The sequence below is a fragment of the Macaca mulatta genome, chromosome 11 (genome assembly GCF_049350105.2).
Source record: "Macaca mulatta isolate MMU2019108-1 chromosome 11, T2T-MMU8v2.0, whole genome shotgun sequence".
NCBI classification, from domain to species: Eukaryota; Metazoa; Chordata; class Mammalia; order Primates; family Cercopithecidae; genus Macaca; species Macaca mulatta.
The window spans coordinates 116,865,132-116,889,154 of record NC_133416.1 but is presented as its reverse complement, the minus strand read 5'-3'; the positions used below and the strand labels follow the sequence as shown (position 1 = coordinate 116,889,154).

Below are 24,023 nucleotides of genomic sequence, written 5' to 3'. Positions count from 1 at the left end.
ACACGGCGCATGCCAAGGCCCAGAGCTGCGAGAGATCTCAGTGGGTTCAGGAGCTGCCAGCAGTTTGCTGAGGCTGTCCCAGCCTCTCTGCAGTCAGATCTCAACTTCTGGGTGGGTCCCCTGGGATCCTCTCATCTCTGCCCTATCTGGCCTTGCCAGGACCACCCTGCAGGAAGCCCCTGGGGATGGGTCACAGCTCTGTGCTTGGTTCCAGCCAGAAAAACCTTGGCAATTGTTTCTTTTGGAGTTAGTTTGTGGGGTGGGGAGAAAAAAAAGGGGGATTTTTTTTTCTCTTTTGCATATGGTGGCACAGATGGGCCCATGATCCATAAAAACTGTTTGCAATTAAACTCCCACTTTGCATGGCTGGATTTGTCAGTTGTCTGAACCGGGAGTGGGGAGCTCCACGCTGACAGGAAGACAGGACGCGGGATAGGGCGGGGCAAGAATTCAGCAGGAGGGGCAGAGGCCCAGGACCCTGCTCTGGGCTTGGGGCCCGGGCCGATGGGGCGTCACAGCAGCCCTGCCAGCTCCCTCTCCGGGCATCCCCCAGCCTTCGCCAGGAGTGGGAGCACAGCCAGGCAGCTGGGGTGGGGCTTGGCAGGGCTTCCCTGCCCAGTAGGGACTTGGCCAGTGCTGGGTGCCCTGACTGCAGGGGTAATGATGGTGGAGAGAAAGGAGCTAATCACCAGTATGCCCCCACCAGGGACTGGGCCTGGGACCCAGGACATAAGGAGGGTGGCTGGGTGGGGCAAGCCATAATGGGGGTTTGGTGGGCAAAGTGCAATGGCAGGTTCAAGACTGAGGTGCCAGAACCTCTGGCCTAGTTGGCAGAAAGAATCTACAGTGGTGCCAAGAAGGGCTGCCAAGGGCCAAAACTGGCTCCTTCTTCATCCCCAGGGAAACTGACCGGGCCTCCTTATGTCCCTTTGAAAGCAGGTAGGGAAATCAAGGCAGGTACTGAGAATATCTCAAGGGCCTGCGCTTCTCCTGCCCAACCAATGGGCTGTCTGCATTTAGGAACCTTTTCAGAGGGCTTCCAGAATGGAGGCTAGGGGACTGCACTCCTCCCACTCACCCACCCTGGGCTCAAAATGCCAGCTTGCCACCCCTGCTGCTACCCTGGGACGCTTGCATGTTTGGCTTAACAAATGCATCATTTGGCTTTGGGAAATCCTGAGATTGCTAATAATTGTTCCCTGATGAAAAGAAATAAGGCCCTGATACCCCCTTCCCCCGCTCCCTCCAAGCTGGGAAAGAAAAGTCATAAAAATAGCTTGTTATCTCACCTATTGAGGCTCCGACTGGATGTTACTGCTAATTGGGTATAACATCCTTGTCTTGTTCTCTCAGAAGCTAAATCAAGAAAGCGCCACTGCTGTGAACTAATTATATCTCCGGCCTGCAGCCTGCAGCTTGTCTCTCCCTTTATTGAGTTAAAAAATGGTCACGAACCTTCATCTTTCATCCCCCCAAGCGCTGGGCCCACACTGCCCGCCAGGCATGGCTCGAAAGGTGCAGACAGCCCAGCAGGAAGGTCTAGGAGGGGTCCTGGGGACAGGCAGCAGGGTAGGGGAGTGGTGAAAGGGAAGCCCTGTCCCAGGTACCTGCCTGGCCCCCTCTACTGCCCCTCACTGCCAGGCCTGGTGTTCAACTCTGCCTGGAGAGGGGGACTCTGGTCTCTCCCCACCTTGCAGCTGGGTCCCTGGAGAGGTCAGGAGCATTTCAGTCCGTGGAGTATTCATTAATTCATTCATTCATTCAATCAATACTTCTTGGATGCCTACCTACTGTGCACCAGGCACTGTTCTAGGCCAACGCTTCTAGTAGACTGAAGGTAGCCCCCCCAAGCAACCTCACCCGGGGTTCACAGAGCTGTTGAATAAGTACTCTTACATGGGACCTCACTGTTACTCTGCTCAAAGAGCTGCCAGAGCTCCCTATTATGGGAAGGCAAAGTCCAGACATCAAGGCCAGCCCTGGCTCCTTCCACAGTCCTCTCTCTCCACATTGTGGCCACATCTGGCTACACACTGCTCGCTTAGTAAACACTCTCCTGTCTGCCTCTGAGCTGCCTCTCACGCTGTTCCCTCCGCCCTGAAGTTCACCCTTTCTGGCTCTGCCTATCAGAAGCCCACCAGCCTTTAAAGCCTGCAAATAAATGACATCTTTTCTGGGAGGGCTTCCCTGTCTGCCTGCCACCCACAGTCCTGTCCCAGGCTGTGAACTTTGACACCTGTGTCTGAATGTCAGCTCGACCACCCAACAAGTATATGACCCTACTCTGCTTAGCTGAGCCAAGCCTCAGTTCCCTCATCTCTAAAATGGGTTAAGAATTTTCCCTGGAGATGCAGGGAGGCTTGCTGCAGGTGTTCTGCAGAATGATGAATGCGAGAGCGCCCAGGAAGGACCTAGCTCTCGGGAGGAACTCAATACATGCTGTTATCATCATCCAGACTGTCAGCGCTCAGAATCTGCACGGATGAACACAAGTGGGAGTTAGAAGAGGGTAACAGACCCTCCCACCTAAAAGGCTCTTGTGGCTTAAGAACAACCTGAATACACAGAGATCCCCCAGAATCCCTCGCTGTCCCCCTGGTCCTCTGAGCCACATGGAGATGGACCAGAGGCACCCTGAGCTCATTGAGGCCAGGCAGGCAACTGGTTTCAGCTCACAGGCCCTGCTGATTGATTGGCGCTGCCTGCCCAGAGCCCTGGAAGGAACCCAAGGTCAGGGGAAGAACTCAGCAGGGGAAGAGGGCAGCAATTGATTGGCAATGTCTGCCAAGGGCACAGCGGTGTAAGGCAAGCCAGGCCTGCCACAGATTTGCCATCCTTGACATTTATGAAGGACGCGGCTGAGTCTGGGTTGGGAGGGGTGGGGGAAGGTGACCTGCTGAAGGTTATGAAGCTCATAAAGGAGACAGCTGGCCCAGAACAGGGTCCCCTCAGCCCCTGCTCAAGGATCCTACCATGCCCAGTACCCTTACAGGCAGTGAAGAGGCAAAAGCTTGTGTGGATAATGAAGGGGGTTCTGTGGGCCTGCCGTGTGGCCCAGGGCTGCTGCTTTACATCGTCAAGGCTAAGTTTCTTCATTCACATGACAGGGATAAAAACACCTTTCAGAGAGGGATATGAGGATTAAATGAGAGAACAAAATGCCAAAGCAGGAAGCTCAGTCTGGCACGCAGCAGATACCAGTGTCCTGTGAATCTCATAATAGGCGAAAGTGTTCAATTACAAGTGCCACCTCCTCCAGGGAGCCCTCCCTGGCTACTCCAGCCAGAAGTAATTGTTTCCACCTCTGATTTCCTTTAAGAGACTGGAGGTGGCCCGGGGCAGGGCCCACGTCTGGCTTGTTCACTGCTGTGCCCCCCTGCCCCTGGCACAGTGCCCACACACTGTGAATTCCTCCATTGTGGCGATTAACCCGCATGCACTTGTTGGGTGGCTGAGCTAGTGTGCTTGAGGCCTCTCCCTCGGTACACGCCACCTTTCAGGGCAACTGGGGCTTGTTCATCTTCATGTCCCCAGCACCTGGCAGGGAGCCTGGCCCGGAGCAGTGAAGCTCTCTGAATGAACGGATGGATAAAGAGCAAAAATAGCAGTTCCTGTTTACTGCCCATTGGCTATCAGTTCTGCCAACTCTCACAGCTGCCCTCTAAGGTGGTCCCTTGGCCCATCATAGATGAAGAGACGGAGATCTACAGATGTCGAGGGGCAGGGCCAAGCCCTGCATTCAGGCTTGGGGACTTCATGCCGGGAGGCCCTGCCACCTCTGCCTCCCCCAGTGCCAAGCTCAGGCCTCGACTCTGTGAGGCAGCTGCCCGTGCCCTGGCAGCGAATCCTGGAGGAGACAGCTGGTGGCTGGACCTCCCTCCTCCTCCAAGGGAGGCCGCCCTCCCCACAGACTCTGGGTCATTAAGTTCTGCGTCATTAAGTCCCCGTCCCCGGGAGCCTGTTCACAGCCAGTCTCAGCCTCACCCCCTGACCTCCCAGGCCTTTGTCCCCTGTGCCCTGTGCACAATAGCAGGGGCTCCCAGGGCCCCAAACAGCTGCTGTGGCTGGGACGCTGGCTTGCTGTGGGGCCAGGACTGGCCCCGGCCTGTACTCAAGCCCAGCCCACCCAGCTCTGAGGGGCTCAGCTAAACCCCGGCAAGCACTCTGCACATGCAAGCTCACCCCACCCACAAGCCCATGAGAAAGCTGTTGTGACTCTCCTGAACAAAAGAGGAAACTGAGGCCCAGTGGGGTAAAATGATTTCTCTGAGGACACAGCCAGTGGGAGTGCAGGAGCTCTCTCTCACCGGGTTTCAGCCCACGTCTGCAACTCCCAAGCTCTCTGCTGGCCTCTAAGGCACCGGGATCTTAACTGGCCCCTGCCTCTCAGATGCCTTCACTGGCCTCCCTCTTCCTCTGGGCCTCACGGCACCCTTAGCTCAGCACCCAATGCCCCTGCACACCCTCCTAGTTTATCTCCCTTTCACCTCCACCATCTCATAAGCTCCCCCTGCCATTCCTGCTCATGCTCCTGGGTCTCCAAACTCCATCTGCCGGAGACACCCCCATTTACTGAATGCTAGGCAGAGCCACTCAGTCCTCAAGGCACACAGCACAGCCCCCTTTGTCAGGAAGCCCTTCAGGACCAGCTGCAGGTTTTTCCTTCCTCCAGCCCTGCTGTGGCCCTGTCTAGAATTCAAGTTAACTGCAGACTCATCTTACTCCCTCTAGAGGCTGTGGGCCGTCTGATTCCTTATCACTTAGCCACTGGGACGGGGGCGAGAGTGTCCTCGCTCAGTCTTTACCTAATGCCTGGCTTTACCGAATGGAACCACGAGGGGGTGGGAAGAGGAGGGAAGCTGGAACCCTGCCTCTGCCTTCCCATCTCTGGCTGCCACGGAACCTCATACTTCTGCCACTCCCTGGCTATGTGACCTAGGGCAGCAAAGTATAATACCTTCTCTGGGCCCCTACTTCTCTGCAAAATGGGGATGGTACCAGCACGTGCATTTCTTAGGGTCAGGATGTAGACTCTAGAAGGTACTAGACTGGTGACCCGTATCCAGGCATGATTACAAGATTCCTGACTGTGGCCACTGGAGTGGCCAGGGCATGAGTTTGGGGTCAGAGAGACCCAGATGGTGGTTGCATATTGGCTGTGTGGTCTGGGCAGGTCGCCCCTTCCCCAGGGCCTCCATTTCCCTAACTCTGAAGTGGCACTAACTCTGCCCACAGGAATGCAAGCCCCCCATCACAGAGACCCCATCTTTTGTTTGACGCATGCAGTAGGTACTCAGATATTTCTCAACTAAGCAATCAGGGGTCCAGGTGGAAGGAATCCATCCCTCTTCCCAGCCTCCACCCTCTCCAGAATCCCCCTCCCCACACCCAGCCCGTGCAGACTAAAATAGTCATTAGGCAGATTTCAAAAGATGTCAGTAGCTTATAATTATAGTCGACATCCTTCTGAGATAAAAGTGATTACCTTGGATGCAAATCACTTAGCAACCAATCAGGGCGGCGGGCGGCGCCCGCGGAGGTGACCGGCCGGCACCGCAGCCCTCCTCCCGCGGCCCGCAACGCACAGGCAGAGAAAGCGCACAATAGCTCTTGACACGCAAATGGGTTAACACAATAAAGGCGGCTCCGGCCGCTGCTGGGGGAGAGCAGCAATTCCCGGCCCGCGGGAGGTAATAAAGCGGCCCTTTTGTGAGCGCCTCCTCGTTCTCACCCCCGCCCCGAGCCCAGAGGAATCGCCGCCTGATTGAATTACGGTTCATGAATATGAGCTGCTTCGCTGGCTTCCTCCGGTTTGTGAGGGATGGAAAGGCAGAGCGGGCCGGAGGGAGGTTGGGGAGGGACCCCCGGCCAAGTCCCAGCCCCCGCAGAAGCTCAGAAAGGAGCCACGAGTGCTCACCGGGTGGATGGGTGGGGGCTTCAGTGGACAGAGAAGCCCCTGGCAGAGGCAGCTGGTAGGGTTCCGGCCTCTCCCTGCAAATGGGGTCTTCAACCCTTGGCTCCAAGGGACTGAGTCATTCAAGGCTCCCTTCTGAGGAGGAGGTTAACAGTAGCCATGACAACTTGTGTTTATTGAGTGCTTACTGTATACTGAGTGCTGTGCTAGGCCCTCCCTGAATCCTCACCAGACCCTGCACAGTGAGTGCTATGGTCGCTCCTTCTCACAGATGAGTAAACTGAGGCTCAGAGAGGCAAAGGTACTCACCCGAGGTTACACAGCCTGCAAACGGTGGGCTGAGAGTACGATCCAGGCCCAACCCACGCCAGAGCCTGGCACCTAATCAGGAGCCACTGCCCATCACCAGGGCGCCTCAAGTTTCTCATCAAGGGGGTTCAGAAGCCCAGCCCAGTTCTGGTTTAGTCCAGAGCAGCCCTAAGGCTCAGAAGGGACAAGGGACGGACGGCTTACAGGAATTAGACAAGTGAGAAGGATTAGTGGGGGTGGGGGTAGGGCCAACCTTCAGAGAGGAGACTGCTCCCAGAACTGAGGTGACCTCTTCCACGCTTATGGGAAGGGATGTCCGGGGTTACTGTCCTTGTCAAGGGAGATCACTGGATCCTCTGCCCTGCTTAAACCTTCCCCATCCACCTGAAGCTCCAGGACACAGCACCCATGGCTGCCTCTTTCCCCATGAGGCATGAGGGCCCACACACATCACTGGCTGCTCTGGGGCCACTCCTGCCACCCAGAACAGTCTTCTCACTCCTGTCTGGCACATTCCTATTTGTCCTCTTCGTGACTCACATGGCATCTCTCCTCTAGGGCTTCCTGACCCTCAGGCTGGGTCAGGAACCTCATCTGCTAAAGTTTGCCCTTGCCCCGTCTACATCCCAAGAAGGTCCCTGGGGTGGCCAGGGGCAGCCTCACCGCCTCCCTCCAAGCAAGTCCAGAAGGGCAGATGACAAGGAGTGAGTTTCAAGCCACACCTTCCTTCCCCTAGTGCTGGAGAAAGGAGTCCTGGGGGTGAGGGAAGCAGACAGACCACAAGGCCCGGCGGAAGTTGTTACTCTGCTCAATGCTGACCTGTAGGTCATAGGAAAAGAGGATTCAAATCTGCCTTTCAGTGTGGACAAAGCATCTTGGTGGGGCCAGACTCCCCTTCCATGGCTGATAGCCTCTGATGCCTGCAGGGACCCCTGTCTAATAAGTAGGGGTGTCCCCCAGCCCCCTGGGAGGAGGTGGTAAGACCCAAAGACTCCGGAGCCAGGAGGGCAATTCAGGGCCGAACCTCTGCAGCTGCCTGGCTGATCACCTGTAGCCCATCACTTCCTCTGTTTAAGCCTCAGTTTATTTATCTATAAAATGGGCCACAGCATATGAGCCGCTCCAAGGAGTAACTGAGATCGTGTAAAATGCCTGGCATATAGGGAGATGCTGAGAAAGCTGGCACTCCCTCCTGCTCATCGTCTGGCACGCTGATTGCCAAGCCCAGGGAGATGAGGGAAGGGAACAGAAGGAATTGCCCAATTCTGACAGCCTTTCCCTCTGCCTTGGCTGTGGAAGTGTAAATACTCGGCGGAGGGCCTCCAACTGCCTGTGTTTGTGAATCTCTGGCGCGCACTCCGAGTTTGTTTCTAAACTGGGAAGCTTCGAGAGGCAGCGCAAACAGCCCTTCTGCCCACCTCTCCCGGCTCTCCCCCAATCTGCTGTTGCTCCTCTGTCCTTGGAAGCTTGTGTGTTTAACGACACCATTTCAGCTGGAAATACCATCTCCCTGCCAAGCCCCCAAAAGCAGCTCCACCGATATTTATTGACCTGTTAATCTAGCTAGAGAGCCTGGTAGAAGAGCAGGGAAAATGCTCGCTGCGGAGACGCGGGCCTGGCTTCTCCTAATGACCTGAACACACACTTTCTCTGCTCTTACCCCGCCCCACGCTGCTGAAGCAATGACACAGTTTTCGAACCTTTTCCTAGAAATGTGATCACAGCAGTTTCACCAGCATCCGACACTGGCAGTAATTGCTGGAAGGGACCTAGACGAATCCCAGAACCAGCAGCAGGATGCTGGCTGGGGGTTCTCTGGGCCTTTGCAGGGAACAGGGCCAGTACTAGGGTGTGTGTTGGTTGGGGGGTGCCCTGGCAGAGACACAGTTTATTCAGACCTTGGTACTGATGGGCCTCACTTGCCCGCCATTCACTTAAGCAGCCTCACAATATGCTTGTTGAAATCCTCTCAAATACCAGAAGGAGCAGGGGGCAGTCAGGAGTTCCAGGTTGGCCAAGGCCCCTCACCTTGGGATAGAACAGCATGAGGAGCCCCTGGACTAGAGGGTGCAGCAGGCAGCAGCTCCTCTGCACCTTCCCTGGCTCGGGGAGGGGCACCCACATTTTCCCGAGCAGAAGTAGCCTGTTGGAGGGCCGGAGACCCACACCTCTCTGGGGACCCTGGGAACTTCAGCCTGCCGGCTGGGTACACGGTGGGGTTCAGGGAGGTCTCTTCTACAACATCTCTTTTCAAAACAGAAAGTTGCTCTGTCTGGGAGGCCTGAGCCCCCAGGCACTGCCAGGCTACATGGGCAAAGCTCTGAACACCTGTCCTTGGGGGGAGGAGCATCAACAGGGACAGCTGGCACTGCCTCCTTCCCCCACCTCATGGGGCGCTAAGGATTTAGGTCAGAGGACTGCAATGATGGGGGTGGGGGGAGTCTGCCTTCACCCCTCCATTACGCAAAGGCATCCCCTGGTTACCACGACCCTGGCCCCTCTGGCCTTGGGTCAAGGCAAGTGGTGTTGCCACAGCAACCCCGGTGACATCAGAAACTGAGACTTGACGTCACGTCATGTCGTGCCCCTAGTGGGGAACCTACCGTCCCTGCGAGTTGTAGGAACGTGATTTGAACGAGGGCTCTGCTAAGGTCTAGCCCCATGGGGCACAAGCCTCAAACGTAGCCACCTGCGTTTCTGGAACCCCCAAACCCCCCCTGAGGTGATTTGCCTTGAAGATCTCAGAGGCTGCTCGGGAGACCCTCAACGTTTTCCCATCCGGGGTGCCCCCCCACCCCCAGCCCTTCCAAGACACTGGAGTTCCCGGGGAATTTTCGGATGACAGAGCCGCTATCTTTGTTAGCTTTACGGGTGGGGTGACCTTTCCTCTCTGGCAACCAACCCGCCCAGGGCCCCGCGGAATCCGAACGGGCCCCCAACCTCCACTCCCGTCGGCTGGCCAGTCTGAACAAATTGTGTTCGGAGGGAGAAACGGGGCAGGCAAGGGTTATCGCTGCTTCAGGACCCCCAACAGCCTAGGACCCCTTCTGTCCAATCCCGGCTGCCCGGACGCCAGAGGATGCCCCCAGCTCCAGCGCAGAACCCCGCCCTGCACAACTCACCGGATCAGCCAGGCCGTCGAAGGGCACCAGGTCTCAGCTACCACGACGCTCCGCTCGGTGGGTCGCAGCCATGCAGGAGTGGCAGAGGCTGCCTGAGGAAGCCCCCCTTGGGGGCCGATGCCTCTCTCCGGGTGGGAAGGGGCGCTGTCGGTGAGGGATATCCGGGCGCCGGCCCGCGCCGTCCGAAGTCGGGTGGGGGGAGGGGGGGCTCCGCTCAGCGGGGGTCACGCCCGCCCCGGACGGGGGCCGCGCGGGCGCTCAGGCGACGCATCCTCGCCGGGGCCGGTAATCGCCGCGTCCGGCGGGCGGCGCTGCGCCTCCCCTCGGGGCCCCGCTCAAGGCTGCAGTTCGGCCCGCGCCGCTCCCAGGGCGCCCTCTCCGCCCGCGCTGGCAGCCCGGCGGCCGCGGCCCCTTTCGCCAGCCCCAGCTGCAGCCTCTCTTTGTTGCTTCCTCTCGCTAGCCCGCCCGCCCGCGGCTTGCAGCCCCCTGTTCGCCCCGAGGTGGGGGGACTGTCTCCTCCGGGGGTTGCACGCACCCGCAGCGGCCCCGGCTCCTCGCCGGACATACACCGGCCCCCGCAGGTTGCAAAGAGCAGCGGCGAGAATGCACCGGCCCCTCCTCCTCCTGCACTGAGCCCCGGGTGTTGGGGGAGGGGAAGCCGGCGAGCAGCGGCGGCGGCAGCGGGCGACGCAAGCTCGGATGCAGCCTCGGGGGCCTCGGCGCTGAGAAACAGCCGATCCCAGTGGCGCAGGGTGGACACGGGGACGGCTCGGAGGACTGTGCACCGGGTGTGCGAGCTCGCGAGCCGCAGCAGGGGCCGCGCGCGCTGGGCTCTCACGCGCCCATGGCCCCGGGCGGCGCGCGGGGGCTCCCGGGGCCGCAGCCTCGCGCCGCCTGGCGCGCGCCGGCGCCTCGCCTCGTCTCAGGCCCGGGTGCCGCGCGCTGCGTCCCACAGGCGGCGGGCCCGGTTGTCCACCTCCCCCGGCCGGCGCTCGCAGCCTCTCCGCGGAGCCGCCGGCCCAGCAGTCCTGCCCGCTGCTCCGCTCCGGCCCGACTGACAGGCGCGAGCGCCGGCTGCAGCCCCAGCGTCTAGTCCCCCGCCCGCCCCCCGCGGCCCAGCCCAATCAGCGGCGGCTGAGAGGCGGTTACCAGGGTGACGCGGCGCCGCGTCCTGCGGGGGGCGGAGCCGGGGGCCGCCACGCGCGCTTTTCGCGGCAAAATTCAAAGACCGGTAGGGCGGCTGTCCAACCTCCTCCCCCAAGCAGGGACGCGGCGGAACCTGCCTCGCGAGGACTGCAACTCCCGGCACGCTGCGCGCTGGCGCCGGGTGGAGGGGCTCCGACTGGGGGCGCAGGGCATGCTGGTTTATGTAGTCCCTTTGTTGAGGAACTAGGGGTGGCAAAACCAGTGTCATTTATTGATCACATATTTGGGACAAGGCACTGTATAAGTGCATTATCGGCATTATTTCATTTAATCTTGGCAACAATCAACGCTATGAGGAATTTGTTAAAAATAACAACAACTGTAGTTAATACTTATGTAGCAAAGTACCTAATCCTCACAACACTGTGAGAGTGGGTATTATTACCACCCCCATTTTACAGATGAGAAAACTGATATGGTAGGTACTATTATTATACTTCCAACTTACGGAGGAAACTGAGGTTAGGAGATGTGAAGTGACACGGTCCTGGATGTTTTTGCCCTAAGGCTTATTTTTGGCAGCAATGTGTTTTTGGCATCACAGTTGTAATCTGTGGAGCGCTAACTATATAACCCAGCAGATCGCTGAGCAATTTGCAAGCTACACCTTCTCAGCTACACAGCGCTGAGCAATTTGCAAGACGTACCACAGGAGACAGGCACTAGTCTACTCCCCCACTTAATATATAAGGAAACTGAGGTAGAGTTTCACATCAACCTGGGGTTCACGTATGAATCTATCAAACTATACTGTGCTTTGCCTTTCACTTTTAAAGAAGTTTCCTGGGTTCTCACAGCCCATGGGGCGGCCCGTCTAACAGTCTCATTTACAGATGGGGAAATTGAGTCCTGGGCGGGGCAGTTCCCTCAGTTGCCATGTGTCCATCACACAGCAGTGTAGGAAGCTAGCTTTCTGGGATAATAACAAAGATCCCCACAGAAATGCAGAGCAGCAGCCAGATCCCCCACCCCTCAGGCTATGCCTGTGTGATACCTGGAGTCCCACCGAAACTGGGTGGGATTCCAGCCCTGCCCTTGCTGGTTGTTGGTCTTGGCCATTTACCTTCACGGGTATGCGCTTCAGTTTCTTGTCTGTGAAATGGGGGACATCATAATTCCTACCCTACAGGTAGTTTTGAGGTCAAAATGAATTCTTGCGTGTAAAGGACTCAAAACACACATTAAGTGCTCAATAGATGCCCGCTGTACTCACCCTTTGGAGACCCTGGGGTGTGTATCCAGCGGACGGGCTGATTATAGACGGGCCCTAGCCTACTTCCAGGAGCCAACCCACCCCTCCGGGAGAGGCGCCCGCGGCGGACCTCCAACTAGGCCACCCGCCGCCTTATCTAGGGCAGCAGCTCGCCCTGTTTCAGGCCTCTGAGCGGCTGCTCCGCGCGGCGCCGTTCCCAGCAGCTCCGCTCTATTTCTCCGCGGCCGCCCCCATCTCCTCCCCTTCCCTCCCCAGGTTGAAGGTAGGGGTGGGGATTTACCTGGAAATGTGATACGCCGCCAGCTGCTTCCCGCTCGGGCCAGCAGCCAGGGCTGCGGGGACGTCAGGGAGGGCGGCCGGGGCGACTGGATGGGTGGACCCAGGGTGTGGACAGGTGGGGAGACCAGACTTCAGCTGAGGACAGGGCGAGGGACAGTAACAACCAAACCCTGGGAAGTGAGAGAGATCGCGAAGAGGAGGAGAAGGCAGCAGGTCGCACCACAGCCTGTCCAAATTTGGGATTTTTTTCATTGTAGGTCACCATGACTTCACACCTGTGTGTCAGGCTTGTGCTCATTGCTATTTATGTCATACAACTCCTTTTACCCTCGCAGAAACCCTATACGGTATATACAATCACTATGCACATCCCACAGCAGAGGAAGGCCACGTGACTTACCCAAGGTCACACAAATGACAGAGCCAAAGTCCAAAGCCCTGACCTTGATTTATTGCACCTTGTGGCAGCCACTGTTTGACTGTGAGGGGAGTTTCTTCTCTTCTCTGGACCTCAGTTTCCCCTGCCATGAAATAGAGGGTAGGACCCAAACCCCAGCCCTATCAATCAGACTCTCCTCGGTGGGACAGCAGTTTCCAAAGTTCCTGTGTGATTCCTGATACAGCCAGGGCTGACAACCCCAGGTAGAGAAGATCTCAAAAGACCCCTCCCTCTCTGAAGCTCTATGAGTCCGTGATGTGTTCATGGTGGAATTTCCGACAGCAGCAAGCTCCAAGGCAGCTGTCCAGCTGGAGAGGTCAGAGACTTCCAGGTGCCTGTCACTCCCCTCCAGGCAGGTGAATGCCCCGTAAGATGCTCTGCCCCACTCCCCACACTCCCAGTGCCCCCCTCCCCCATATGCCCATCTCCCCGAGGTCAGACCCTCGTGCCTTTGCTCTTGGTCGACTCCAATAACTGCGTTATGTGATTGGAGACAGTGTCAAGATGGATTTGCCACGGTCCATAAAACCACCAGGCAGGCCAGTCCCGGAACACTGGCTCTGGCCAGGGGTCCAAGAGGCCCTGAGGGGACAGGGGGCAGAGGGCATCTCATCCCTCACTGTTCTTGTTTGCCTCTGGCACACCAACCTTACTGAAATACCTGCATATCCTTGCATGTGCCTCTGTCACCTCCAGGTCATTGCTTATGCTGTCCCTTCTACCTAGAATGCCCTCCCTCCAGGTAGCTAACTCTTGCTCCTCCTCCAGAGTTCAGCCAGAGTGCTGCCTCCTCCAGGAAGCCTTCCCTGACTACCCTGCTCCAGGCTGGAGCACTTCCCCCTTCACAGATATGTCCAGTGTGTGTTATAATGGCCCACTTCTTTGTCAGGCTTCCCACTGGCCTGGGGGCTTTTCCAGGGCAAAGGCTGCATTCAGACCGTTTTATTCCTAGCACAGGCCTGACAGAGAGTCAACACTCAATGAAGGTCTGTTGACTTAATCTCTGAATCACTGAATGAATGTGGCCCAAGTTTTTGTTTTGTTTTGTTTTCATGTACAGGGATAGAATGAAGAGGAGAAGGTAGTGGAGTCAGGCTGACTGGGCTACTAACCATATGACTCAGCTTCTCTGTGCCTCAGTTTCTCCCATCTTTGAAGTAGGATTAATTGCCATTTCAATTAATCAAGGCATCACTCAAGGGGCCCGGAGCCTGGAACTTTTGTTCCCATCCTCCCATGTATGTAAGGTTAGTCTTGCTCTTCTTTGTTTTGTTTTGTTTTGTTTTGTTTGTTTGTTTGTTTAGAGACAAAGTCTCACTCTGTCACCAGGTTGGAGTGCAGTGGCACCATCATAGTTCACTGCAACCTTGAACTCCTGGCCTCAAGTGATCCTCCCACCTTAGCTTCCAGAGTACCTAGGACTACAAGGTGCACGCCCCCATGCCCAATTAATTTTTAAATTTGTTGAAGAGACGGGCTCTTGCTATTTTGCCCAGGATGGTCTCAAACTCCTGGGCTCAAGTGATCCTCCCACCTCAGCCTCCAAAAGTGCTGGGATTATAGACATGAGCAACCCGGCCCGTCCTTGCCTTGCCCTTCTCTGGTCTCACGCACTGAAGCCTGAGCATTCCCCCTTTAAGTCTGCTGATTCCCTCTTTCATTCAACATTTTCTAAGTAGCTGCCCTGTGCTTGACCCTGGGAATTCAGCAGTGACTCAGACTAAGACACAGGCCTCTTGGAACTCAGGTTTCATGGGGCCCAGAGAAGGCAACTAACAGGTGTCATCCAGGGTACCAGTAGAGGGGACAACCCGGAGCAGGCACCTGACTCAGCAGAGGGCCAGTGATGGTAAAAATGCAAGTCAGCTACCCTGGGAAAAATGGGTAGGAGGTGGCCAAGGGCAGAGGTGAGGGAAGAGCGTCCCCGGCAGAGGGAACAACCAATGCAAAGGCCTAGTGTTTCCAGTGAGGGAGCTGTGAACGCCCCAAGAGCAGAGGTGGGTGAGAGGCGAGCAGGCAGAGATGGGGCATTTATCCGGGCAGAGGGGGCAGGCCTGCTCCAGCCTTCCACCCCACCCCCAGTTGCCTCACCTGCCCTCATTGCTGTGATCTAGGCCAGAGCCCGGAGGGAGCCGAGCCCCCATTGGTGCATGCCACGTAGGTTTTTCAGAGATAATTTAATCAGAGCTATTAATAAGCAGAAAAGAAAGAGCTCTTTATGCTCCTCCTGGAGAAAAGGGGAAAGAAGAAACACGTGTAACCTTGTTATTCACCCAGCCCCGCCCCCCAGTACCTGCGTCTCTCTCTGGGGCAGGCCTAGTGGGGCAAGGAGGAGGGGGCGAGCCATGTGTAGGGCTGAGGAGGTCCAGGTGGTCTCAGGAACCGAATGCTGCCAAGCTCCCTGACTACACCCCACCCTCAGTCCCTTCTGACCACTTTAGTCTCCTCTTAGTTACTTGAAGGTGCCAAACTATTTCCCACTTCACGGCCTTGACCCAAGCCGTTCCTTCTGCCTGGAACATTCTTCCTTTTGCTCTCTGGTTTGTTCTCATACTTCCAGCCTCAGCTTAAATGTCACCTCCTTGGGTAAGCCCTCCCTGACTACCTGATCTGAAGTTATTTTCCCCAGAATACCTCCCTTTTGTTTTGCTTTCCCTCTCCCCAGTTCTTACTGCTGTTGGCAGCTCTCTGAGCACTTGCAGGATGATGTTTATTTTCTTATTTTTAATTTTATTTTTGAGGCAGACTCTGTCGCACAAGCTGAAGTACAGTGGTATGATGCGGCTCACTGAAACTTCTGCCTCCCAGGTTCAAGCGATTCTCCTGCCTCAGCCTCCCAAGTAGCTGCAGTTATAGGTGTGAGCCACCATGCCTGGCTCATTTTTGTATTTTCTTATTTTTCCAGGAGAGACGGGGTTTCACCACGTTAGACAGGCTGGTCTTGAACTCCTGACCTCAAGTGATCCGCTTGCCTCGGCCTCCCTAAGTGCTGGGATTACAGGCATGAGCCACCACGCCCAGCCTGGTTGATGTTTTTTTCTGTTTCTCTATCTAGACTCAGCTCTGGGAGGGGAGAGACTGTCATTTCTTCACCGCTGTGTCCCCAGCACCTTGCATAGTCACTGGCACATAGTAGGATCTAGGTCATGATTTGTGGACGGAGTTGGAGAAGGTTCAGAGGGATTGGTTGCAGGGGAATTGGGATAGGAACCAGGAGGTGGTAGGGGGTCCTTTCCACCTGGGAGACCCCCTCAGAGAATCAAGAACCATTAAATGTCCCCCTTGTTTCACCAATGGGGACCAGGAGGCCCAGAGAGGGGAGGGCACTTGCCCAAAGTCATGCAAGTTTGGGCCAGAGGTGGGACTTGAACCCAGAGCCCTTTCAGGGCATCTGGTTTCACATGAGTCTCATCTCAAACACTTGCCCTGTGTTGAGGAGGAGTCTGAGGCCTTGCCCAGGCTCAAAAGGGAAAGACTGCGGTGCTGCTGTGGATTAGTGATGTCTGCCATGAGTCTGGGGCTGGATGTTGGGCTATTCCTGATAGCATGGGGGCTATTTCCGTGTTTGTGCTTTTGAGTTTGAAAGAGCACTGAGCTGGGAGTTAAGAGACTTGGCTCCTTCAGTCGGCACCACCATCTTATCATGTGACCCCTCAGATAAGAGAGCCAACTTCCCTGGGCCTCAGTGTCCTTATCTAAAGGACTACCCCAGCCCTGCCTGAATCAAGGACTGTAATGATGGACAGGTGCGGTGGCTCACGTCTGTAATCTCGGCACTTTGGGAGGCCGAGGCAGGCGGATCACTTGAGGCCAGGAGTTCTAGACCAGCCTGACCAACGTGGCAAAACCCCATCTCTGCTAAAACTACAAAAATTAGCTGGGCGTGTAATGAGAAAATGGGTATAACATTTCCTCTAGCCTAATGTGTTCTACAAATATAATCAATGATTATTATTGTAAAATATATCGACAACAATAATCTATGAAGGCCCCATTGTGGACCAGGCATTACCACAGGTGCTTTGCATACATGATCTGTTAACTTTGCAACACGCCCATGAAGAGGAACTGATGGCTTGTGTTACAGATGCAGATTCTGAGGCTGGGGTCACTGGCCTTGCTGAAGGTCATGCAGAGCTCCTGAGTGGGTGGGAGCCAATATCTGAACCCTGGTCGGTTTGTTCACCATAGAGGGTTTCTGACTTAGCTGCGGTCCTTACCAGACGGGAAATAGTGATTGGAGGCAAGGGTGGCCCCCGCCATCCCCCTCCCAGGCTCTCTCTGTCCTCTGGCCAGCCGGGCTTGGTTCTCCCAGGCTCTGAGTGGCAGGGAGATTTCCAGGGGATTAAACCAGCCAGCCCCGCCTCCCCTCCAACCTGGAAAGGCCAGCAGGCTCTCCCAGGTCCTCCTAAGCCCTCCTGGCAGATTTCCTTTTGTACAAAAAGTTATTGACTTATCAAGGTTAAAATACATTCAGCGCAGGCCAATAAAACAGGGATACCGCTGCATCCCGGCTGCCATGTGCAGCCCGGTTTTCATGGCAACAGGCCCTCTTCTGAACATTAAATGGTTCAGTTGTGCAAAGTTCAGGCGTTACATAAACAGGGAGTTAACAACAGCAGTAGAAATCAATGTCTGGCCAGGCATGGCCCAGGGAGATAGCATTGATTGGACCCTTCATTATCGATAGGCTGGGCCCCAGCTTCTTGCCCAGCTGCACTGGGCTCCCTCCTGCAGCCCCAGACCTGGGCTCAGACCCAGGGAGCTCCAGGAGGGTACTCCCGCCCTTGCCACAGAGCCCCTTTCTGGCTGGGATCCAGGAGTTAGGGGATCTACTAAACTGCCTGGAGTTGTTCTGTAAACCATTGTCTCTCAGAGATGCCACTCCATGTCCTTAAAATATGTTCTCGCCATTGTTAATGCAGCCAGTGTCTCACTGCCTTTTAAACCATCTTTGTAACAAGGAACAATCCTGCTGCCTTTATGTTCAGTTTAAAAACCAGTGATACATCAAGATGTGCCCCAGGTCAAATAGGCTGAAATATGAAACCAAACTGGCTGTGTGACCTCAGGTAAGTTGCTTCACCTCTCTGATCCTCAGCTTCCTATTCTCTAAAAAGGTAAGAATGACAGCACCAACCTCGTGGGGCTGTAAGGGAGGAGAAGATGAAGAGATGCATATGGAGTCCCTAGCTTGGGCCTGAGGAATGGCTTTTGTCAGGAAACCTACCCTCTGTGTGTCTTCACCCTGGTTCCAGCAGACACCCTGATGATGCAGAAAAAAGCAAGGAACTAGGAAGTGATATTTGGGTTCAAATCCAGCTCCATCACTAGCTGTGTGACCTTAGGCAAGTTACTTCACCACCCTGAGCCTTGACATCCATTCCCGGATCTATCTATCTATCTATATGTTGTTGCTTATTATTTTTTTAATCTCAACATTCTCTTATATAAAATGGGGAAAATTCTCTTGCAAGAGTGAAGGAAAAAATTCAATGAGTTCAACCACATGAATATGCTGGGCACATGGAAAGTGCCCAGTAAAGATTTATTGAATCAAATCCTTCCTTCAGTGTTCCAATGTCAGATCCACCCACCCTTGCAAAATGGAAAATCTCATGGGCTTTCTCTCAGGAAAGGGATGGCTAAGAGGAAATAATTGTCTGTTTCACTTATTGGAAGGCTCTAAAGTCAGGGACTTGGTCTTTTTCATCTCTGTATTAATGAACTATGTATCTATGCATGATACATACATACATACATACATACGTCCTATCGTCTATGTATGAACTGTGAGCAAGTGTGATATAAGAATTGGTTGTGAGGCCAGGTGTGGTGGCTCACACCTGTTATCCCAGCAGTTTGGGAGGCTGAGGCAGGAGGATCTCTTGAGCCCAGGAATTCAACATAAGCCTGGGCAACGTGGTGAAACCCTGTGTCTACAAAGAATACAAAAATTAGTCAGGCATGGTGGTGCGCACCTGGAGTCCCAGCTACTCTAGAGGCTGAGGCAGGAGAATTGCTTCAGCCTGGGAAGTGGAAGCTGCAGTGAGCCAAGATTGTGCCACTGCACTCCAGGCTAATCAATAGAGCAAGACCCAGTGTCCAAAAAAAAGTGATTGTGCCCCCTTTTCCACCAACTTTCTCTTGTGCTCCGAGGCAGAATATGGACTCTTCCAAGGCAGGGCAGGGCTAAAAGATGGATGGAGCCTGGATCCCTGAATCACTTGTGGATGAAAGCTACCCACCTGTTGATCAATGACAATGACATAAGCTTTGAAACTGTTGCATAATATAGACTGCTTACATGCCTGTGTCTGTTGCAACCGCTGGTGTTGCCATCACAAAGTCACAGGGTTTCCCAAAAAGAACTCAAACTCCTCATTATAGCCCTCTCTGAGTCATGAAATCTTGCAGGGCTGGGGGGGGGTGCCCTTATTTGATAAAGCGAATACAGTAAAATATTAATGGTAGACACCAGGTGGTGGGTATTAAAGTGTTCATGGTAAATGTCTTTCAACTTTGCTGTATGTTTGAATTTTTTCATAATAAAATACTTGCAAAAAAACTAATCTTGTATTTTCAAAACATTTCTAGGAGTCTTAGGGTTTTAGGAAGATGACTCAGGGACCCCTAGTTGGTGAAAGTGGTAGGCAGAGGTAGTGGAAAAGATAACGCTCTGGAATCTGCCCTCCAGCCTCTATACTGCCAACTTCAACTAGAGCATGTTCAATTTTCATCTGAAGTCAGGGTCCTGGTCTTTTTCATCTTTGTATGGTCAAGGCTTGGCACAGAGCCCAGGTATACAGCAAGAGCTCAATATGTGCTTGTTGAACAAAGTTGAACTCTTCTGGAGAGATGGCTAGGTCCCCTCTGACCTGGCATGGGTGGCATGAAGACAGGGGGATAAATCCCTTTTCAAATTGGGGTTCAGTGTTTTTACAGTTTCAACAATAAAGGTTTGAAAATTTCTAGTTCAATCCTCTCATGTCATCACTGGGGAAACTGAGGCTCAGAGAGGGGAAGAGTGATCCAGTGGCTGCTCATCAAACTCAAACTCAGGTTTCCTGGTCCATGGGACAGTTTCTTTCTCGAAGTTTCCGGGGAGACTCCACCCTGGGGGCTACTGAGAGCGAAGGAACGAGGGTTGGGCACAAGTTTGAACTCCCCTAACCCACGCCTACCAGCCAGAGCCCTCTGCTTTTGGCTGTCTTATACATTGGGTATCATGGTATTTGACCAAAGGGACCTGTGGTTGGGGAGTGGCTATTTTTTTTTTTTCAGAGGGAGTCCCACTCTGTTGTCCAGCCTGGAGTGCAATGGTATGATCTTGATTCACTGTAACCTCTGCCTCCCGGGTTCAAGTAATTATCCTGCCTCAGCCTCCTGAGTAGCTGGGATTACAGACACCTGCCATCATGCCCAGCTGATTTTTGTGTTTTTGGTAGAGACGGGGTTTCACCAGGTTGTCCAGGCTGGTCTTGAACTCCTGACCTCAGGTGATCTGCCCGCCTTAGCCTCCCAAAGTACAGGGATTACAGGAATGAGCCATTGCTCCCGGCCCTCGGGAGTGGCTACTTGAGAGGTGATGGGAGAACACTTGGGAGGACTCAGTGAGCCAACAGTATCCTTGGATGGAACCCTTCCCCCCGTCCTCCATCCCAGCACCGTCCCCTCCTCTGGAGCTGCAGTGGGAAGACGGATGGGAGGAGGCAGGACTGGGACAGACCATGCAGGAATGATGGATTTGGATCCCAACCAGAAGCCCCCAGGGTCATCTGGGACCATGAACAGAGGTGAGAGGTCACCCATGCAGGGCAGGTGGTTCAGCAAAGGACAGGAACGAGGAGTCAGCTCAGGGTTCTGAGAGTTAGTGATGGTCTTAGGGTTGGCATGTACCCTAAGCCTGGCACTCCTCTAATACTAGCTGCATCCTTCCTTCATTCAGCAACTCTAGTGTGCCAGGTACTAGACTGGAGATTCCAGGATAAATGGGCACTGCTCCTGCACCCAGGGGCTCAAAGTGCAGGCAGAGAGAGGGCAGATGGGAAAAGAAGAGCAGCGCTACCCCCACCCCTTGAAAACAACCAGCCATGTGACCTTGGGCAGGTCCCATCACCCCTCTGAGCCTCAGTTTCCCCATCTGGAAGATGAGGATAATTACAGTTCCAAACTGATCATGTGTGTGATGAATCTGGCACAGAGCTTAGCATGGAGAAGGGATGGCTCTCTTCCCCTAACTTCCAATTACAAGAGAAGGGAAGGGTCTCTTTACCCCATCTGGACTGTTTCAGGTGAGGCAGAGGCATGGATTTTTTTTCTTTCCTTAAGACAGGGTCTGGCTCTGTCACCCAGGCTGGAGTGCAGCAGTGCGATCTCGGCTCACTGTGACCTCCGTCTCCTGGGCTCAAGAGATCCTCCCATTTTAGCCTCCTGAGTAGCTGGGGTTATAGGTGTGTACCACCATGTCCAGCTAATTTTTGTACTTTTAGTAGAGACGGGGTTTCACCATATTGGCCAGTCTCGTCTCCAACTCCCGAACTCAAGTGATCCGCCCACCTTGACTTTCCAAAGTGCTAGGATTACAGGCACGAGCCACCACACCTGGCCTCAAAGGCATGGATTTGAATCCTTGCCCCACTTATTAGCTGTGTGACCTTGGGCCAATCACTTCCTCTCTCTGGGCTTTGGGTCTGAAAAATAATAAGAAGAAGAAGAACTGCTTTGTCCAATGGTTATGATGCTGTAGTAAGTTAAAATATGAACGTGCTTAGAATAGTGCCTGGCCCACAGCTAACACTCAGTGAATGTTAACCTTTGTTGTTAGTGCTACAATGGACACTGAGCCTGCAACAGCAATAATAACACCTACAAAGCAATAATAATAATATCAATATTGGCCTAGTGCTAAATGAGGACTTGGAGACGATTTAAACTGGTCTGGTGCCTGGGTGCCAACTCTGACCCATCAGGAGGGAATGCCTGGAGCATTGGCTTGGGTTGTTTTGCTATTTCATCTGGGCTCAGTGAGAATGGTGCTGCAACCGATTAGCAATGTCTGCCGTGGGCAAGGAAGGGGAAAGTTAGGGAAGCCATGCTATTGATTAGCCATTCCTGATGCTGGTCCAAGCCCTCTCCTTTTACAGATGAGGAAACTCAGAGAAGGAAGAGGGCAGCTCAGAGGAAGCTCAGAGAAGGACTAAGACTTGCTCAAGGCCACACAGGCAGTTAAAGACAAGGCTCCTGAGACCGCCTCTGCAATTCCTTGCTGGGCCCTGGTCTACGTCATTTAATCCTGCAGAGAAGAGTCATTATTTCTCCATTACATTTCCCAGTCTGTTTTCTGGAAGGAAGTTAATTGATTTAAACTTTTCCAGGATGATTCTCCCTCCTCCTGCCCTCCCCTGGGCCCCCGATTCTATTATTGCTCTGCCTCACGGAAATAAGGAGGTGGCATCTGGGAGAGCAAGCACGGTCTCCAGGCAGGGCCTCCACATGGGCATGGAGTGGAGAATGTGGGCCCTGCCTGAGGCTGGGTCTTCTGGGCACCTTCATGTATAATGACAATAACTACCAGGACTCAAGTGTATGGAGTTGGGTTACCATCAAGAGTAACCCAGAGGGTTCACTGGCTCTTCACATCCCCCCAGTTTGCAGAAGGGGAAACAGAAGCACAGAAAGAGTTCCAGAGCTGGCATTCAAACCCAAGACTGGCTGGCTCCAACTTTCTCATGCTTTTATTTATTTTTAAATTTTATTTTATAGAGACAGGGTCTTGTTATGTTGCCCAGGCTGGTCTCAAACTCCTGGATTCAAGCAGTCTTCCCACCTTGGCCTCCCAAAGTGCTGGGATTACAGGTGTGAGCCACTGGGCCCAGCCCAAATTCCAAATTATTTACCATTCATAATCACTGCCTCCTTGGCTCTGTCAAAATCTGATCGCCCCAAATGCTCTATTCACATTCTCACCCCAGACCCGCAAAGCTGGCTGAATGGTGATCTTTGGCACTGTCTGACAATGAAGAAACTGAGGTCCAAAGTAGGGGAGTGACGGATCCTGAGTCACACCACAAGTGGAACCAAGGCCCTGTCCTTTGGCACCACGAGGAAGAAGAAGGGCAAGAGGGGCTCAGAGCAGGGCTGGCCGCAGCAGCTCTGGCAGCCTATTCTTCTTCTGAGCTGAAATATTTATTTACGCACCCCATTTAATCAGGATATGCCGTAATTAGCAGCAGATTTGTGCCTCCTGCCCATGGTGTTATTTATTTCGGGTTCCAGGCAGCCACTTTCCTGGCTGAGTCTGTGCTGGGCCTGGATTTCAATCAGATGGGGCCACGGCAGAGCTGTCCCTGGGGACCTCACAGCAGCAGTGCCCCCCTCTGAATGATAAATGAGCCCACAGACAGCAGAAATGCTGCCCAGCTGCTCTGGGGGGCTGGTGTGCATGGGGTGTGGAAGGGGGTGTACTCACCAATCCCAGGACCTTGTCACAGAGAAACTCCCCCTCCCCCAGTGCCAGACAATAGCCTGGCATTTCCCAGCCCCAGGGAGAAACATGCAAGAGAGATGGCACCACACAGACCACACTGAAGTCCTGCTTTTAGAATCTAAGAGTGGAAGGGACTTAGGAAGGACCCCGTTCCGATTTCTGTCCCAGGATTGGTTTATATTTCAGCACCTCTCATTGAGGCACATGTTCTTCTGTTCAGGTCCCCACGGGGCTGGGAAGTTCCTTTTGTGTCTAACTTAAGGTAAAAGCTTTGCAGGATCCCTCTGGGTCCCCGGGTGATCCCACGAATGACACCCTCTGTTGCTGTCCAGAGAAGGCAGAGGAAACTGGAAGGGTGGGGATGGTGGGAAAGGGCTTGGCTTGATATTGGAGGGAATGAAGGAGAAATAAGCGTTAACCTTTATGGAGGCCCATTCTGTGCTAAGCCCTTTATACGTGTTTGGGGGAGTTTCTTCTCAGCCTCTTGGTACCTCTGTTTGCTCAGGTGTAAAATGAGGATAATAGGAAGCCCTATCTCCTAAGATTGCTGTGAGGACTAAAAGAGTTAATGCACACAGAACCCCTGAAAAGCAGCCAGCATGTAGTAAGTGCTCAATAATCGTGCACTATCGGCTTGGCCCGGTGGCTCATGCCTGTAATCCCAGAACTTTGGGAGGCCAAGACGGGTGGATCACCTGAGGTCAGGAGTTCGAGACCAGTCTGGACAACATGGGGAAACCCCATCTCTACTAAAAGTACAAAAATAAGCCGGGTGTGGTGACGTGTGCCTGTAATCCCAGCTACTCAGGAGGCTGAGGCAGGAGAATTGCTTGAACCTGGGAGGCGGAGGCTGCAGTGATCCAAGATCACTCCACTGCACTCCAGCCTGGGCAACAGAGCAAGACTCCATCTCAATAATAATAATAACAATAATAATAATAATTGTGCACTATTTTTGTTATTTGGTGGTAAATTCTTACACTATCCTGGCAAGTCAGATTCACACCATTTTACAGATGAGGAAACTGAGGCTCAGGAAGGGCCAGTATTGC

General features: G+C 54.1%; 1 protein-coding gene across 3 annotated transcripts in view; it reads right to left on the bottom strand.

The window, feature by feature from the left end:
• Positions 1 to 10,401, bottom strand: part of FAM222A (family with sequence similarity 222 member A) — a 56,001-nt gene extending 45,600 nt beyond the window's left edge. The window contains exons 1-2 of one of the 3 annotated variants that reach the window (XM_077952739.1): positions 9,897 to 10,401; positions 9,346 to 9,617 (exon numbers count right to left, since the gene is read on the bottom strand). The gene's annotated coding sequence lies outside the window, so the exon portion shown is untranslated. 3 annotated transcript variants of the gene reach the window in all.
• Positions 10,402 to 24,023: the final 13,622 nt, after the last annotated feature.